Source organism: Barbus barbus (genome assembly GCF_936440315.1).
Source record: "Barbus barbus genome assembly, chromosome: 25".
Taxonomy (NCBI): Eukaryota; Metazoa; Chordata; class Actinopteri; order Cypriniformes; family Cyprinidae; genus Barbus; species Barbus barbus.
The window spans coordinates 15,374,215-15,389,943 of NC_136753.1; the positions used below are offsets into that span (position 1 = coordinate 15,374,215).

A 15,729-nucleotide genomic window follows, 5' to 3' on the forward strand; every position below is an offset into this window, starting at 1 on the left:
CTAAAATAATAAATAATAATAATAATAATAATGAAAATACTGAAACTTTAGTGTGCTGCATACAAATATTCTTCATCAAGAAGTATTCTAATTTAAGAATATTGTGTTTAACATAAACATATCAAACCACCGTGACAGAAAACACATTTATATAATTGGACTTGTCAATCAAAATCTTATAGTTACTAAATGTGACAGCTCCCCTGTGCAACATCTAGCCTGGCTTTCTCTTACTAAATATATATAACAACTGAGTGCTTACATTAATATATTTCAGTGAAATGCCATTTCATTCTCCCCTCTGTAGTTTTTACAGTAAATTGGTCCACAGAATATCCTTCGGCCCACAGCTGCTTGAATGAATCAAATAAATAATTTAATTGTGGTATTTGTAACATTGATTGCTTAAATTTAAATATTGCAGCAGAATCCAGTGTCCAGACCTTAATAAACAGTCATGCAACATATGATGAATAAACCCAGTTATTACACTGTTTGCACAATAAGGCAAATACAGCCGTTGTGAGGAAGAGATATTGCTTGAGTGCTAGACTGCCATACATGGGCAAATTTCAGTGACTTTGTGTGTGTGTGTGTGTGTGTGTGTGTGCTGCCGGCTGGAATTTCGCCCTCTGACGTCACTGCCTGTTACTCTCCCTGATTTGGGAAAAAGAAGTTTCACTTTAAGTGGGGATTTGAAACTCTGTGATTCTTAGAAAGCGAGGTAAGAGAACTATTAATGCTTTCTAGGGGCGGCTCCACGCGCGGAAACGCCGATCGCAGGCCTGGGATAACGCAGCGTTGTTTCTGCGCTGGAGCTCTGCTTGAACTATATTTGACAACTATATGTTCTTCTGTGAGAGATTCGTGCCGTGCCATTGAAATGGAGGGCGTGGGATTGCTAGAAAGGAGGGGGGCGAACTTTCTTTCGTGTTTTTACCTCGCAGCCGAAACATTTGAGCGAACTTTTAGAAGGTGTAGGCGCACTTTGAATACTATTAGTAGATAGCCTACTTGATGCATATGAACTTCAGAAACTGATCGTGTTGTTATTCCGAAACATTCTTGCACTGTTGTGTTTCTTTTGAAGAATGCGGAAGTAAATATGCTGGAGGATTGTAGCGCTTACAGACGTGGCTTCTGCTTACAAGAGCAACAGATATGAAATATTAGTGCTGGCCTTTTGTTTTGTTTGCGATGTTAAACTTAAATATCACTGCGATGCTGTACAGTTTATACCGGAGTTTAGTAATTCATTCTGTCTGCTCGTTTACCGGTTAATACAGGGAATGCTTTAATGTTACACTGACTTGTGATCTTTTCTATTGAAAGGTAGATAAATTTATGTAGCTCTGGGAGGCAAATGTTTTTGCCTTATACAGATGCTTTTTTACAGAGCATTCAATGTATACATTTATGATGAAACAACAATTTGATTATTTAAAATGCTTTTATTTAAAACAATTTGATAGTGTTAACAAAGGGAGACACTTGTGAAAAAGGTATATTCTTTAAATTAACCATTTCCTTCATTCATGACATTATGCATTCACCATTTGGCTGTATACACAGGCTATTAAAGTATTGAGAACAGGTGATTTTTATTTAAAGGTAGTAAGTGATGCACTTTTAATAAAATCAAATGAAATGCAACATGGAACACATGGCATACATACATACACACACACATACATACATACATACATATATATATATATATATATATATATATAGATAGCTCCACATCTCAAGAAATTATAATAGGCTATGCATTTTACACTCATGTCGCCATTATCAAAGCCATAGCATGAAAGGCTCAGGTAATTTGAGTGCAGGCTGAAGCAGAAATGCATTTGATGGTTAGAACATCATTCTGGATGATTTGAGCCTGTTGCATCTACTTTTAAACCACAATGTGGAGGTGGTTAAGATGCACTCTGTATTGACAGTTTTTAGATAATCTTGTGGCTCAAAGTTGGATATGCAATCTGTTTTGAGTTGTGCGCTTTATAGCTGCCTATTGAAGTCAGACATCAGTTAACTAACTCTACAGTGATAATATGGCTTGTTTTGTCAGCGTGGCTATGTCATTTCTGGGTTTAATTGCTGAAATGGAATGTGTTTCTATTTACTATTGAAAGTAAATGCATTTTTGTAACGATTATCTTTTGGTAAAGCATGAATCCAGTGCTTTAATCTAAGCATTTAGTCCAGTATAGAAGTATGTTCTCTATTGTGTGTGCAGCTAATAGTAAGAACACAATTCATCTCTCCTGAAAGACATTTTGTTGTCAGAAAAGCAAATATCTCCATTTCAAGTCAGCCAAAATGTCTAGAATACAGACATTGTTCATCTTAAAAGTAGCTAAGTGCTAAAATATTTATCTGTTTCCTTACAAAAATGACATTCAGAATTCTACTTTGAAATGAATCTCTAATCAATAACATCAAGCTCTCCCAGCCATCAAACTGAATATCTTTGCAACCCCCCACCCCCAGCCTCCCAAAAAAGTTTTAACTCCAAACTACATCTCACCCAATAGCAGGAATTAAAAAAGAGGACATGTCTGACAGGCTAGTGATGCTTAAAGTTAAAAGATGAATCCTTCCTTTGAGCCTAGTCTTCCATGCTCACTCCTTTGACTGTCGTTTTGCCATTAGTGCAGACTTTCTATGAATATTGACTTTGTGCCGTATTACTGTAGGTTACTGTTGGATCAAAAAGTGTTGTGCCTCTTTTCTGTTGCTATGGAGACTCTGTGATCAGGTGCTGTCTGGAACAAGAGTGACAACTGAAAGTTATAAATACACAAAGAAAACAATTCTAGTAAACATATAATATGGATTAATGCAACAGTTAATACATGAACAATTTGGTCCCCCAGTTGAATCAAGACCACCTACACTCCAATACAATAACAATGACTGAATGATATTTTAATGTATGTTTGATCTAATAATTTAGCATAATTAAAAAAAAAAACTTTTTTTTTTAAAAGTATCATATAAATATTAAGCAACACTGATAATGAAATATGTTCTTGAGCACCAAAGACTTTATGTATTTACTTTAAGCAGTGGCTGCTGAAAATTCAGCTTATGTTAGTTTTTTTGGCATCAGACAATATTGGATATTTGATGCTCATTTCCATTTATTTTTCCATTTAGATGACAGTTTCTGTAATTTAGGACATTTAATATTTAATAACACAAATTAATTTTTAGTAAATCTCAAAATGATTATCCATCTGTAATACTTTAAGTTTTAATGTTGTGATGCCTACATTTACTTTTAGCATTTAAAACCATTACTTAATTTTTTTTTGTTTTATTATTTTTTTTCAAATATAATTTTTTTAAATAGATATTTATCTGTACAATTTGAATATCAGTTAATAGTCATTACAGGCTTATCGGTATCAGCCAGAATTCTATATTGATTTATCCCTAGTGTTTTATTTGTTGAACTATTTTCGTTCAAATTGCAGAGCACTCATGATTAACTAAGGCTATGATTAACTAAGGCCTTGTGCCTACAGCCGAATAAGATTCGATTTTGCTTAAATTAGTCTGACATTGATGCATGCCATCTGAAACTCATGTACGCTGAATTTGCTTGATGAACAAGTTTTAAACAAAGCTGTAATTTGCGATGTGTTTCAGTATTGGATGACAAATTCAGGAGTCTGATAAAACAGCTGCACCTCGGCTCTGTTTTTCAGTGTTGCACTCCAATTTCTAAGAGTTAGTGAGGACGGATCTGTGTAGTTTAAATACACAGGAGACAGGCATGCAGGATGAGAGGTGGATGAATGAGCGTGCAGTGAGTCTGTCCTTTAGGATGTGGTGTGGAACAGGCTCCGGACCGCGAGACGGATGATGCAGCGGCCGCTCGTGCGGTTATGATTTACAGCAGACTTCTGCTCATTTCTCACTGCACTCATTGACACAGCAGTATAAGGAACGCTGGCCGATTTAAAGTTCAGCTGCACTGTGACTTTGATCTTCCTCTGAACTCTGGGTAATCAAGCTTCCTCACATTCCCTTCAAGTGCTCGCAAGGAGAAAGACAGATTGCCACATTAGCATACAAGGCTAAGAAGACACCTGCAGCCATAAAAAGGACACTCAGCGTTTTAGTCGGTGATAGAAAGAGGAAGGACAGCTGAGACGTGTTCACACGCATTTAGAAACATGAGCGTTGTATGCTTATTACCACGGCCGGACAGGCCTTCTCGATTTATGTGGATTAAACGCCGTTCCTCTTGTCCTAGTTGTGATTGATGAAGTGTTTCGTAGCACTATCTCTCTCGTTTTCCAGAACCTTCAACTTTCCTTTGGTCCACTGTCTGTTGACTACCAAATAAGAATGTGTTTCCTATATCCGCCCTTTTGTAGTCCTCTTAGTCACAGCAGGTATTGCAATGACTCTAGGCAAGGGTTTTGTCTTTTGGAAAAGCGTTTTATTAAATTTGAAGGTTTTATGTTGTAATTTGGACTGCAGTCATTATCAGTACTAGTCAGTAGGGCTTCATGATATTGGGGGAAAAAAAACTGACATTGCGATATATGTGGGAAAAAATACAGACATTTTCACCAGATTGAACAGCTATATTTAGAATGAATGAATATGTAGTTAGTAAGGGTGATTTCATCGCCATTTTTTGTTTGTTTATTTTTCTTTTTCTCTGCAAGATTCGGGAAAAACATGAAAAATTTGGGGTGTTTATACTTGGGTTTACTCTTTTCAAGAACCAACACAAACCTTTTTCAGTAGCCTTCAAGCTAAAACGATACACCATTGAACTCTTATTTTGACTGGTTGCTGCAAGTAAAAATAAGCGCTGGTTTCAGAGTGAAGTGCAACTCAGTGTGTTCATTTCTACACATTCAGTCAATGATGTTAGTGTCTCAAAACGGCTCGACAGTAACAAATAAACTGAGCTGTTAAACTATATGTGCATAAATGCTCTGTCTGAAAATGGGGGTGGGAATCGTTTGGTACCGATTCGATTCATATTGATTCTTGGGATCACAATTCGATAAAAAATCGATTCATGAATTTTCAACTTTTAATCACAATTCACGTTGTGCACACTGGACATCAAATGCACCAGCATGTTGATACAAAAACACACCAGTCTGTAGTATGGGTAGTCCTAAATCAGTGTTTCATATTAACTATTAAATTCCTAATAAATCAAAAATATTTTACACTTCCCATAATAACAATAGATCATTAATTAATATAATATTTTTCCAAACACTTGCCCTCACTGAAAATGGTGCAGGATGTATTTTTCTTTTCCTCCTCCATTTGCTGTTTTGTTCCGACAACATCATGTTGTTATTATTATTATATCAACTAGAAAATCAATTTTTGTTGAAATCAAGTGTTAGAAGATTGAATTGCAGTTCATATGTGAGTCGACCCCCCACCCATATCTTAAATAAATCGCAGCCTACAAAAATTTCACTATATCATGCAGCCCTACTAGTCAGTTACTTTATCTAGATTTGTTTTTATATACTTTTTAGTGCCAGTGGTTTGATTTTTGAATGCAAGAACATAACTTAAATGGCCCCTTTGTAATCAGTAATCCAAAAATAATTATATTTCTATAAAGCTTCCAATTAAGAACGATTAGGTCAGATCAACTCATTGTTCTGACAACCTACTGACTTGATTTTAAAAATATGTAGTTTTGCACATCCCTAACAACGGATAAGTGTTTTTCTACAGTTGGTTGAACATATGTGTTGAAGCTGTGCAAAACTCTCTGACCTGCTATAATTAGCTCTTGAGGTGCAGCAAGATAATGAAACAACTTTATGAAATAGGCATAAATAGGCAATATTACAGACGTACAGAATACAAAAATCTAATTTGCAATCAGTATTTTGGTCGTGTTTTGCGTTAAGAATATCTAGCTCTCTTTTCTTCGCTGTTGTAGTGTGTGCTTCTTTGTAGTTGTAGTCTCAGACATCCTGAGCTGTTGAAAATATATATATATATTAAAAGCATGTAATTACATCTATGTAAGTTTGTGTACAAAATGAAATGCAGGATATTTGCACTTTGTAATTTAGTCGACCAAGCAGGCTTGACTAATGGCAGATCAAATGACCATATATTGCCTAAAGTATCAGTCTGTCGCTATATTGTATCAGCCATGGAATCACATCACATTTTAGAAAGGGTACATCATGAAAATATGCAAAAAATGATAAAAACTCCACAGTTATGTGCTCAATTGTGGGTTGGGCCGGCCAGCACTCCTCTGAAGGAGCGCAGGGTCAGAGTTAATTAGGCATCTTTAATCACCTGAAGTCACTCTCTCTGACACCGTTTAACCCCCTTGTAAATGGGCTATTATTACTTCTAAAATCCCCTCTGTGGATTCAGGCATGAAAGGGCTATTTTAGCTCTGCTGAGTGAAACCCTGTCGAAATGCACAAGAACCTTTCCCCCCTCTAGTAATAAAGAAAAACCAGCTGCCTCTGTTCTAACCATCATTTGATTTGTGTGGAATTAGTAAAGACTTCTGTTTTGTATAAACAATCCTCAAGATTAGACATTCAGGGCCTGAATATGTTTTAATTACATTTTGCTATCTTTATGATTGTAATATCACGGAGCTCTGCTCTTTACGGGAGGCAATCAGTGAGATTAATTTCACGATTTGAGGAAAACATGCTGTGTATATTCATCTATGAATGTAATGTCTCTTTTGTGGTTTTCAAATGAAGCTATGCATGGCAATGCTGTATGGCTGGAAACATCTACACATGAGTGACCAGAAGCCAATTATGTGTTAATGTGTTAACTGCTTTATAGGGCCAAATCTGGTCTTGTCTTGTTGTACCTTATTAACCAAACTCTCAGCTACAGCTTATCAGCAGAAAAATGAGTCAACATTCTCAGAAAACACTCTGCTCTTTTAAACAGGATGCTGTATTTTTCCCAAATAGCTGATAATTATAATAATCATCACACTAGATGGAAACAGGTTTACTCGCAGGTCTAATAATGATCCCTGTCAGAAAATGAAGCACTGTTTTGTTCAGGAAAATGGGCTTTTGAGTGTGGCAGTACCGCTTTGCTCATGTGGATGGAGGCTCTTGGGCATTATGACATTCTGGGGTTGTATGTTTAATATAGGCCTTCACATGCGTAACTGATCATGTCTGTGCACTCATTCTGAACCACTATATGCACTTCAGTGTGCTTATGTTTTGTAAGTCTCAGTGTGCATGCGCTTGGGTGAGTATTGACCTGTATTAAGGTTGATCTCTTGCTTACAGAAAGCTATTGTGCCACAGGAGGATGTTCTCAAAAGGTGATAAAGGAATATGGGCAATTTGCTTTTGGTTTATGGTTTATAGAAATAGGCTTCCTGGGTGCTCCAATTGATTGAGCGCCACTGATTTCCATGTTTGGTCAGTCCCTTCGGTCTGTTCTGGGGAAGAGCGGTGAACAACCATTCTATCCCATTGCTCAGAGTGCAGACAAAACAAAAGAGTGATTCCATGCTGACATATCTAAAAGGTATAGTTTATCACTTACTCGCCGCCTTCTCACAAACAGAAAAGTGGATTTTTTGACTCTATCCCAAAAAAGCTCTCTCAAGAAAATGTTTTCCAATAACTAGTCTATAATAAGGCACCACAACCCTACACGTGATTTGGATGGATAAATAGATAATAGATAAATAAATATTGTTTGTTTGATATAATTAATAAATACAAACAAACTATTTTCATGAATTTAGATTGATTAATTGATTGCATTGGGAAAATGTCATTGCAATTAAATAAAGTGGATGGTAGTTTAAACTGTGAAGTTCCAGAAAGCACAAAAAGCTGTTAAAAGTACACTGAAAAAATTATTATTTAAAGTTGTAAATGAAACAAAGATTGTTGGATTATTGTATTATTAGAGATTGTTGGAGTATTCAGTCTTTACTTCAAAATTTTACATTTAATTTAAAGCATTACTTGCCATTTCATTGTAATCTTTTGTGAAATTTACTAGCAACTGTGAAAATAGTTTATAAGTAAATCCTATACACAATTTATTTTCAGTCTCGTCTGAAGCTTTTTGTATGGATCAGACATTTTCACTCAATGTTTCACTTAATATAGTCAAAAAAAACCATAAAGACAACATTATTATTCATTGAACGTTCATGTATTGATGTGCTTTTACACTACATAAAAAAATAATTCGTAAATATGATTCAGTGTGATATACATTGATAAAATGGGTGTATTAGATTAAATGAAATGTTTCTAGTGTTTTTGTGTGGGTCAGCGCTGTCTGGGGGTCTTGTGGTTCAGTCCTCCCTGTAGACATTCAAGAGTACTTTTAGATAGTGTGGTTTGTTTTATTCTTAGAGACCATTGTGAGTGTGCTTGCACCCCTCTTAAATAACTCCCAGCAATTACCATTGTTATTCTGCAAATGGTACGAACCACAGACTTGGCTTCTATGTGCCTCTGGCCAGTGAAAAAGAGTGGCATTCCAGACCAAAAAAGCAAGCCGAATCAAATTTTGCCCCCAATCTTTCGCCTATTTTTATTTCCATATTTGGAAATGTTTACCTCCTCATGACTCTACAGTGCAGCAGAGCAGGAAGAAGCACTTTGAGTCATTTTAACAGCATAAGGGCCTGGCTGTGGGTCCTCCTCACTGAGGGCTTCTCTAGTCCATAGACACACGGGATGCTGTAAGTATCCTCTTCTCTCCTGTTCTATTCTATATAAGTTGTGACTGTTTGGACATGCTAACCATGCTGCTGCAATCCTGTGGCTCATTGCTCTACCCTTTTATTATCGCAGTTGTGCTCTTCACAGTGGAAGTATTGCTTAAAACAAATAATATAGTTATAGGCTGGCTGCTGTTTATGGCCTTTGTTTTTCTTGAGTGAATTGGGAGCCACCTGACATTTTCCTGGAGGTTTTCAATTACTTGTGTATTTATTTATTCATACAATTATTTAAAGTTGTACAGCTGATATGGAGTGGTACAATTAATGTAAAGTGGCTTTTACTTTGCACAACATGTGTGGCTGGGCTTTATATTAATCTGTGAGTTTAAAGAACAACCTTCAGTAGGTTTAGAAACACTTCCTCAGTCTGTATACATATGCACGTCCATCCTTTTCTGTCGACCAAGGCTGGATTTTCATTGAAATGGAAAATAAGGCATTTCATTGGGATGTGTGCTCTTTATTTTGCTCAGAGATGGCTTTGCATGCCATAGGTATGTGACTCTTTTCTTTGTTTGGTAATATTTGCTGAGGAGATATATTTGTGGAATGTGTTACTCATGGTGTGAAGAACTACTGACAAGTATGTTGAGCTATATTGCCTTTAAAGGAAAACTTTAAAAAGCACAAATATGTGGCTGTGGGACAGTTTATTTGCATTAAGCAAGAATGAATTTGTTCAGGCAGGGCATTGTGTTTCTTTAACCACATTCTATAGGTCACTATTCTATTGGGGTCTCAAGCTCAGACTTCCCGGGGACTGATAGCAGGTGCTGCTGTCTGGCAGGGTCCAGTGGAGCAGAACAAATAAAGGTGTTTTTACAATCATGAATTTGAACTAAATACAGTTATGCATGGACAAAGCTTTTTTTCTGAGTGGGGCGTCTTATCTCCCTCATGCCTAACATACTGCTCTGCGTGTTTAGTGGAGTAATGATGCATGAAATTGTAATTTCTTCCTTGAGAGCTGTATTTTTCTCCTTGAACATTAAGCAGGTACCCGTTATCCATTAAGAGACCAGAAACATCACAATCTGGTTTTGAAGTATTGGTTAGAAGTAAAAAAAAAAAAAAAAGTAATAATAATATATTTTGGCAATAGCCAAAAATACATTGTATGGGTCAAAATTATTATGCCAAAAACCATTAGGATATTAAGTAAAGATCCATGAAGATATTTTGTAAATTTCCAACCGTAAATATATTTAAAAACGTAATTTTTGATTAGTAATATGCATTGCTAAGGACTTAATTCGGCTTTTTGTTCATAAGCTTTAAAGGCAATTTTCTCAATATTTAGATTTTTTTTTTTTGCACCCTCAGATTCCAGATTTTCAAATAGTTGTATCTCGGCAAAATATTGTCCTATCCTAACAAACAATGCATCAATGAAAAGCTTATTTATTCAGCTTTCAGATGCTGTATAAATCTCAATTTCGAAAAAAAATTGACCCTTATGACTGGTTTTATGGTCCAGGGTCACATATAAAAACATAAAACAAACAAAAAAAAAAACATTTTGGCAGTTTATCATTATCATGTTCATTTTGCAAAGAGTTGTCTGGGGTTTTCCAACCCTCTTTTTTGTCAAAAGCTGTTAAATTCTGGAAGTTAGAAGGGTTTTTCAATTATTTTCCAGGCAGGGAGAAGAATATCTTCTGCCAAAATGTTGGGTTATCTTTGTTTGGTCATGGTATTTGTTAAAAAAAAAAAAAAAAAAAAAAAAAATTGAAATAACCATAGCGTCACCACATCTGAAATAGTACATACAGAGTCTTACCAGTTTCATGCCTTAACCCTCTGGAATTTTATCTTAAGTTGGTGAAGTAGATCTACCTGTACTTGTTTAATAGGAATGTCTTTAGTCTAAGTACACTACATTCCACCACCTTTATTCTTGACTGCTAGTAAACCAACAATTTAGCTGTTTACACCTTCACTTTCCTCTGGAACCACACCATAGCAGTGGCAGGGAAAGGTAGACCTTAATGGGATTTTCCATAGCCGTGAGGTGCGATATACTCGACTTTAATGATAGAACGGTGTGATAATCTCATTACTTTTCGCTCAACAGTACTGAAGGGTCTTCATATCCAGTGCTGGTTGGCTTCAGGCAAAGTTTACTGTAAACTCTTCAACACTTGTCTTAATTCAGTTTGGAGCCAGTGCAAACAGCAGCTGGAGCACTTAGCATCAGTCAAAACATTTGACTATTCATGAATCATTGCTCTGTTTTATGTGAACTAACAAAGTCTTTGTTAACTTTTGTTTTATTTATTCATCCCCCAAATGTGTGATGACTCATCTTGTTAGGTGATAGTTAACACTTGAATTTTGTTTTCAATTAATCAGAGGGCAGTAACAAGTGCTTCCACTAAACCACTTTTCCTTTTAAAAGGCCAGGGGATTTTTGTTTTAAAGTTAGACCGGAACCTCTCTCGTAATGAACTTGTTGTTTAGCTCTTATATTACGAGAAATGAATCATTTTTATTTTGTGACACACTGAATTATGGTAGCACTGCTGTGAGAATCCTCCACCTCGTCTTTAGAAACTGGATTAAGATTTTAATCTGTGCACTCGCTTCTCAGCACTGGCCTTTGTTTCCCGACATATTCTTGTCTCAATTTGATAAATTTCTGGTGTTTGTTTTCATATAGCGTTGTCAATCTGAGAGAATATCCTGACAACATAAACTTCAGGATTGATTAACGAGAGCAATTAGAAGCCTGGGCAGATTGCAAGAAAGTGAGGTTAAAAGTGGATGATTATCTGTTTATAAAAAGATTCACACTGATGGTTTGATTGCATTCTATTTTTGCAGTTTTATGATTGAAGGTCAAGACTTCTTTGATGAAAGCATCGCCAGGATACTTTAAACATTTCTTTAACAGTTTTCTTTACGGTGATGTCCTTATTTTTATTTGGGGTCAATGAAATATGCCTAAAAATTTTGGAGTTCGAATTTTACTGTTCATCCCCTGAGAATATATTTGATCAAATATATCAGATGAAATTTGGCAACGTTTTATTATTTTGGATGTTATACGTATTGCGATAGTTTGGGAATGAAAAGACCAGTCTTGTGCTGTGTTGTTAAATAAACTACACTAAACTCTACCTTAGAACTAACCCATAGTGTTAACAACAAAACAAACAAACACATAAATACAATGCATTTGCTGAAACAACTATGCCATTTGAGCCGGCTTCTACAAGCCTTTGAGCTTTTTTATCATGACTTGTGTTTCATGGGACTCCGACCCAAGCACATCATATCACAAGTGCAGTGTTGTACCAGGAGAGCTACTGAGCAAGTTTACTATCAGAAAAGTTCTATGAAACTGATGATGTGATGCAAACATCACAATTTATAAGATTACTAATCATGGTAAAAGTGTTTTGAGGTCATAACATAATATTGTGCAAGGAATCATGCGCACTAAATGTTGTTAGTGTTTTCCAGCTATTAGTACTAATTTCAGTCGGAACCTGTAGTGAATCGTATGTATAGTACATTTTTCCAATGAGCCCTTAATCTGTTAAAATGATTTTTAAACCATCCTGTTTCTTAAAAGCTGAATCCCAGTGTTCCATGGTAGATGTACTACACTTAAAATTGAGCACATACTGTGATAATAGGCCCAGATCTGACAAAATTTCTGTTCACTACAGCTGAATATGTTTAACAACCCTGGAAAGTGATACTAAGAAATGTTCATTGGTAAAATTGCAGTAAGTGCACCCATCTTACAGGCCAATCGGATTTGTTTAAGCACAGATTTCTGCAGAGCTGTAAGGGCTACATATGATTGATTGACTGATTGATTGATCAGATTGATTTGTCTAATTGACAATTTGTCTATTTTATTTTACAGCACAGCTTTGGTAGTGCTTTCAGTACATGGTTAAGTAAGGAATAATTGACGACGGGCCGTTGAATTATTAGAAAAATAATGCACACCCGAGGTGGTGATGCGGCCACGACGCGAAGCGGAGTGGCCTTTACACCTCGGGTGTGCATTATTTTTCTAATAATTCAACGGTCCGGAGTCAATTATTCCGCTTATACTACGGTTGCCACACCTCAAGACATCGATCAGATTATATATTTCAAGGGATTCGTCCGGTTTTTCTACTTAAATCGCTATTGTGAGTAGGATTATTTCTTCCGCATCTCATCCAACGACTCTTTTGCTAGTTCCAAAACGTCATTTTAAAGCTGGCAATGGAGGCTTGAGCCGTTGATAGCAGACTAATGCAGTTAATAATGAAGTTATTAGAAAGAGAGCGAGAGAGACAGAGACACAGAGAAAGAGAAACAGAGAGAGAGAGAGAGAGAGAGAGAGAGAGCTTGTATGAATTAGGCTACCTCTGTGTGTCCCTCAACAGTGTTCTGAAGCACCGTCTCTACACTGTAAGTCTGCTTTAAGATGCAGCGCTGTTATTACCTCGCTAGTGAGAAATGTCATGTGTAGCCTTTAAGTTGCTACACTAGGCTAACTGATAAAATCGTCAGGGCAGCGCTGACAACGATGCGAAGTGATATGAAACTGTAATGCGGTCAAGAAAGCTGCCTGGAACTACGTTCGCCGTGCGTTTCCCTGAAAATAATTGCACACCTCAGAACGTTCGTCAGCCAATCAGATTCAAGCATTCAACGGCCCCGTAGTATAAATCAAGACAACATATGGCCTCTTGTGGCCTATTTACTTTTCCTGCATTATTTTTAATTTAACTGCATTTGCTTCATATCATGTGTGTTTTGGACTTTTTAATGCATACTTTATGGGACTATGCAGAAAGCAAAAGTATGTAATCACAGATTTTGAGCTTTGAAAGACTATGAGCCCATTAGCACTTTTTAATCTGTCATAGAGCCACACAGTCTTTAGGTCAGATTAAAAGGGGCCAATATCTAACAGTAATGTTATCATTATGTCCCCTCACTGAAAAGGCGCAGTTTTGCGATCTGCCAAAAAAGGCATTATCCTCCACCTCTGGGGGCTCAGCCTCAGCCCTGTTCTTTTGGTATCAGAGGTCACTGGCAGATTAATTTCTTCTGACGCACAGGCTGTCTGTTAATGGAGCCCGGCTCAAAAGGTTGCATGTGCCAGACTAACAGATGCCATTTCACTAGTCCTGTTATTTTGTTATGAGGCTTGTTGGCTTAAAAACAGAGCAACCCAAAAGCCTAGATCATAGCCCCAGAGGAGAGGTAGATGTTGGCCTGTTAAATGATAGCTTGCTGAGAGACGCAGCTAGAGCAGCAGATATTTGTTTCTGCACCAGCACTGTGCCAGCCATTCCTGTGCCTCATTGGCTTTAGGATGGATCAGCGGGTATAGGCACATTTCTGGAAAACATTTCAGGCTTAAATCACAAATATGGAGCGTTTTAAAGTGGCAAATTCTCTGCTTTGGATGTAGCTGTGGAACAAATTTGAACCAACCACATTTATTTGTATGCATCTTATGGCTTTTCAAAAGCTGAAACTGATAACTGCCCTAAACAAACTTGAAAATGATATTTGATTGAAGTAGCCCACGGCAGTGAATTAATTATACATTAAATTAATTCATTATTTTTTAAAATCTGTCCACAATTTAAAAACCATCCTTCTTTAAAGCAGAATATCAGTGTACCATCGTACATGAATTAAACTTAAAAATTGAGTGCATGCTCAATAATAATGGGATAATCAAAAAAGTGCATTATTAAAACTTTTATTTTATATAAATCAGTCTTTTAAAAAAAGCTTCTTTTACCATATAGTTTTGATTTCTGCCTTTAATACATGGTTAAATTATGTTAACCCCCCCCCCCCCCCCCCCCCCCCGAAAATTATATTTGATTAAAATGAACCCTGTCAACTAATCCGTGAATGAATGAATGATTTTTTAAAATTATTGTCACTATAGAAATAAGATTTCTTTTATTCATATTATTTATTTATTTATTTATATCTACACATTCTGTTTTGCCGTTCTGACATAAGATATGCTCTAGTGGCCTGTTTATTATCCAGTCAGCTGTGGACTGGTTTCATGGTCAAATGTTGTTTTGAATTTCTTATTTTTTTTGTGTGCGTTGATTCGTTTACTTTATATATTTAGGAAAGGTATTTTCAGGCCATGTTCAAAAATGTAACATAAGAGTAGAATGAGTCATAAATTAAGTGTCTGCTGTCACTCTCCAATTGCAAAGTTAAAAGTTAACATTGTGTTCCCAAAAGTCTCTAATCTTTGGATTGATTTAAAAGCCTCTTAAAGTGCAATGATAATAGAAAGTGTTATTATTACAAAGTACAATGCAAAAAAGACTGGAGCCAGAAAGAAATTAGAAAGAGCTATAATGAGTTATTAAATAGAGGAGCAAAGTGTTCTGAGGTCTACAGAGAATAAAAATGACCCTTTTGAGTTGCCATTTCCGGCATTTTAAACTAATTCTCCATCCATTATTGGCTTGCCATTGAACTTGGTAGGGGTCTGTCTCAAGCACAGCAAAGGAAAACGTGGAAAAGGGTGTATTGTCTTGTAAAATGAAAAAGGACATATTTGCTGAACGCATGCTAAGTTAAAACCTTTTCATTGCAGGACAATGTCACAAATAGAAAGCCATAATCAAGCTCTGTTAAAGGCTGGTTTTAAAATCTCCACAATGGACAGCATAATCACAAGGAGCGTAAACTAAATCTATTAGTCATTATTAATTATTTAGGACCTATTGACTGCATTGAATCATTTGTCCTATGCTGTAACTTGCGCGTAATGCGTCTCCCCACTGCTTCTTTACAGAGAATGTGGCTCTATACGAAGACTAAAAAATAAAGCTAGAGCATGAAAATAATCAGCTTGTTGTATCTGTCAGGATTTAGTGCTAATTTCAGGCATCTTGAATCAATCTCCTTGTTCTCACACAATAAAACAAACTAATTTAGTAAGTGTCCATAAAATAAGA

At 36.2% G+C, this 15,729-nt stretch overlaps 1 protein-coding gene across 2 annotated transcripts in view; it reads left to right on the forward strand.

Annotated features, from left to right (window-relative positions):
* Positions 1 to 550: 550 nt before the first annotated feature.
* Positions 551 to 15,729, forward strand: part of LOC306845192 (lipoma-preferred partner-like) — a 188,171-nt gene continuing 172,992 nt past the window's right edge. Inside the window, exon 1 of one of the 2 annotated variants that reach the window (XM_079377842.1) lies at positions 551 to 724. The gene's annotated coding sequence lies outside the window, so the exon portion shown is untranslated. Of the gene's footprint in view, positions 725 to 8,611; positions 8,729 to 15,729 lie in introns of those variants that run through there. The other variant, XM_079377843.1, reaches the window with a different exon arrangement.